The sequence below is a fragment of the Tachyglossus aculeatus genome, chromosome X1, assembly GCF_015852505.1.
Source record: "Tachyglossus aculeatus isolate mTacAcu1 chromosome X1, mTacAcu1.pri, whole genome shotgun sequence".
In the NCBI taxonomy this organism is placed as follows: Eukaryota; Metazoa; Chordata; class Mammalia; order Monotremata; family Tachyglossidae; genus Tachyglossus; species Tachyglossus aculeatus.
The window spans coordinates 115026676-115030889 of record NC_052101.1 but is presented as its reverse complement, the minus strand read 5'-3'; the positions used below and the strand labels follow the sequence as shown (position 1 = coordinate 115030889).

The following is a 4214-nucleotide window of genomic DNA, read 5'->3' as shown; positions in this document are numbered from 1 at the left end:
ATGACACCAAGGTTGCGGGCTTGTGAGACGGGAAGGATGGTAGTGCCGTCAACAGTGATGGGAAAGTCAGGGAGAGGGCAGGGTTTGGGAGGGAAGACAAGGAGTTCAGTCTTGGACATGTTGAGTTTTAGGTGGTGGGCAGACATCCAGATGGAGATGTCCTGAAGGCAGGAGGAGATGCGAGCCTGGAGAGAGGGGGAGAGAGCAGGGGCAGAGATGTAGATCTGGGTGTCATCAGCGTAGAGATAGTTGAAGCCGTGGGAGAGAATGAGGTCACCAAGGGAGTGCGTGTAGATCGAGAACAGAAGGGGACCAAGCACTGAACCTTGGGGAACCCCCACAGTAAGGGGATACCTCACCTCCCTACTCTTCTACTACAACCCAGCCCACACACTTTGGGTTAGCCTTCTAATGCTAACCTTCTCACTGTACCTCCATCTCATCTATCTTGCCGGCGACCTCTCGCCCACATCCTGCCTCTAGCCTGGAGCACCCTCCCTCTTCATATCATCATCATCAATCATATTTATTGAGCGCTTACTATGTGCAGAGCACTGTACTAAGCGCTTGGGAAGTACAAATTGGCAACATATAGAGACAGTCCCTACCCAACAGTGGGCTCACAGTCTTCATATGCAACAAACAATTCCTCTCCCCACCTTCAAAGCCTTATCCAAGGCACATCTCCTCCAAGGGGCCTTCCCTGATTAAGCCCTCCTTTCCTCTTCTCCCACTCCCTTCTACGCTGCCTTGACTTGCTCCCTTTATTCATCCCCCCTCCCAGCCCCACAGCACTTACGTACATTTCTGTAATTTATTTATTTATATTAATGTCTACCTCCTCCCGTAGACTGTAAGATCATTGTGGGCAGGGAATGTGTCTGTTATATAGCTAAATTGTACTCACCCAATGCATAAAACAGTGCTCTGCACACAGTAAGTGCCCAATAAATATGATTCCTGCCTTGAATTCCTCAACGCCAACTCTCTCCTTGACCCCCTCCAATCTGGTTTCCGTCCCCTACACTCCACCGAAACTGCCCTCTCAAAGGTCACCAATGACCTCCTTCTTGTCAAATCCAATAGCTCCTACTCTATCCTAATCCTCCTCGACCTCTCAGCTGCCTAATCCTCCTCTACCTCTCAGCTGCCTTCGACACTGTGGACCACCCTCTTCTCCTCAACACGCTATCCAACCCTGGCTTCACAGACTCCGTCCTCTCCTGGTTCTCCTCTTATCTCTCCAGCAGTTCATTCTCAGTCTCTTTGTGGGCTCCTCCTCCCCCTCCCATCCCCTTACTGTAGGGGTTTCTCAAGGGTCAGTTCTTGGTCCTCTTCTGTTCTCTACCTACACTCACTCCCTTGGTGAACTCATTCACTCCCACGACTTCAACTATCATCTCTACGCTGATGACACCCAAATCTGTAGATCTCTGCCCCTGCTCTCTCTCCCTCCCTCCAGGGTCGTATCTCCTCCTGCCTTCAGGACATCTCCATCTGGATGTCTGCCCGCCATCTAAAACTCAATATGTCCAAGACTGAACTCTTTATCTTCCCTCCCAAACCCTGCCCTCTCTCTGACTTTCCCGTCACTGTAGACGGCATTACCTTCCTTCCCATCTCACAAGCCCACAACCTTGGTGTCATCCTCAACTTCGCTCTCTCATTCACCCCTCACATCCAATCCATCACCAAAACCTGCCGGTCTCACCTCCACAACATTGCCAAGATCCACCCTTTCCTCTCCATCCAAACCGCTACCTTACTGGTTCAATCTCTCACCCTATCCCGACTGGATTACTGCATCAGCCTCCACTCTGATCTCCCATCCTCCTGTCTCTCCCCACTTCAGTCTATACTTTTTTTAATGGCATTTATTAAGCGCTTACTATGTGCAAAGCACTGTTCTAAGCGCTGGCACTGTTCGAAGCACTATACTTCACACTGCTGCCCGGATCATCTTTGTGCAGAAATGCTCTGGGCATGTCACTCTCCTCCTCAAAAATCTCCCGTGGCTGCCTGTCAACCTACGCATCAAGCAAAAACTCTTCACTCTCAGCTTCAAGGCTCTCCATTACCTCGCCCCTCCTACCTCACCTCCCTTCTCTCCTTCTACAGCCCAGCCCACACCCTCCATTCCTCTGCCACTAACCTCCTCACTATACCTCGTTCTCTCCTGTCCCGACATTGACCCCCCGGCCCACATCCTTCCCCTGGCCTGGAATGCCCTCCCTCCACACATCCGCCAAGCTAGCTCTCTTCCTCCCTTGAAAGCCCTACTGAGAGCTCACCTCCTCCAGGAGGCCTTCCCAGACTGAGCCCCCTTTTTCCTCTCCTCCTCCCCATCCCCCCACCCTACCTCCTTCCCCTCTCCACAGCACCTGTATATATGTTTGTACAGATTCATTACTCTATTTATTTTACCTGTACATATTTACTATTCTATTTATTATGTTGCCAACTTGTACTTCCCAAGCGCTTAGTACAGTGCTCTGCACACAGTAAGCACTCAATAAATACGATTGATTGATTGATTTTGTTAATGATGTGCATATAGCTTTAGTTCTATTTGTTCTAATGATTTTGACACCTGTCTACATGTTTTGTTTTGTGGTCTGTCTCCCCCTTCTAGACTGTGAGCCCGTTGTTGGGTAGGGACCGTCTCCATGTGTTGCCAACTTGTACTTCCCAAGCGCTTAGTACAGTGCTCTGTACACAGTAAGCGCTCAATAAATATGATTGAATGAATGAATAAATAAATAAATACGATTGAATGAATGAATGAATTCGATTGACTGGGTAACTGGAAGTGGAAAGGTGGCCGTTGGGATGATACATTCTGGGAAGTAAAAAATTAACTGGGAAAACCTCCTGGTGGACTTGGGCTTTCTGAAGGTTTTTAAAGCTGGGGAGAGTTGTATTCTGAAAAATGTGAATGGAGAGGGAGCTTCAGGTCAGGAACAAGGACCCAGAGGTGGGGGAAGGGTGAGAATGGCACAGTAGAGAAGGTCCGTTTGAGACTCAATCAAACAATCAATCAATCAGTGGAACTTTTTGAGTGCTTACTTTGGATAGAGCGCTGTACTAAACATTTGGGAGAGTCCAGTATCATCGGAGTAGCCGGCGAAAGGAGCAGAAACGTAAGAAGGAATAAGCTGGTAGAAAGCCTTGAAGCCATTGGTCATTTTTTGTTTGATCTCCCTTGCCACCGGAGGTTTCTCTTGATCTTTCCCTCCTTCTTCATTTAAAAACCCACTTCCTGTAAGAAACTTTCTTAATTGTACTTCGCTGCATTGGTGGTTCAGTGGTAGAATTCTCGCCAGCTTTGCGGGAGGCCCGGGTTCGATTCCCGGCCAATGCAACCGATAATATTCCCCTTCTAGACTGGAAGCTCAATGCGAGCAGGGAGCGGGTCTACCAACTCTGTTATATTAGAGTCTCCCAAGCGCTTAGTACAGTGCTCTGCACACAGTAAGCGCTCAATAAATACAATTGATTGATTGATTCCGGTCACTTCAGCACAGGTATAAATCTCTGTAAATTAAGGGCCCTGCCTCAATCCCTCATCCAGTGCATAATAGTAGTAGCAGTAATAGTATTTATTAAGAGCCTTCTGTGTGAAGAGCACTATACTCAGTGTTGGGTGGAAAAAAATATACAGTTGGGAATTAGACAGATGGGGAAGCAGTTTGGCTTAGTGGATAAAGCCTGGGCCTAGGAGTCAGAGGACCTGGGTTTTAATTCCATTTATTCATTCATTCAATCATATTTATTGAGCACTTACTGTGTGCAGAGCACTGTACTAAGCGCTTGGGAAGTACAAGTTGGCAACATATAGAGTCGGTCTCTACCCAACAATGAGCTCACAGTCTAGAAGGGAATTCCAGCTCCATCACTTCGAACAATCAATCGATTGTATTTACTGAGCACTTACTGTGTGCTGGGCAGTGCACTAAGCATTTGGGAGAGTGCGATATAACATAATCGGTAGACACGTACCCTGCCCACAGTGAGCTTATAGTCTAGAGGGGGTAGATAGATATTAAATTAATATATAGACAGAAGCACCATGGCCTAGTGGGAAGAGCACAAGCCTGGGAGTAAGGGGACCTGGGTTCTAATTCTGGCTCTACCACGTGCCTGCCATGTAATCTTGGGCAAGTGACTTAACGTCTCTGTGCCTCGGTTCCCTCATCTGCAAAACTGGGGATTCT

The 4214-nt window shown here is 48.0% G+C and overlaps 1 non-coding gene across 1 annotated transcript; it reads left to right on the top strand.

Annotated features, from left to right (window-relative positions):
* Positions 1-3290: 3290 nt before the first annotated feature.
* On the top strand, positions 3291-3361 carry TRNAS-GCU. Its single transcript has one exon. It is a non-coding gene; the product is annotated as a tRNA-Ser (tRNA).
* The last annotated feature ends 853 nt before the right edge of the window (positions 3362-4214 follow it).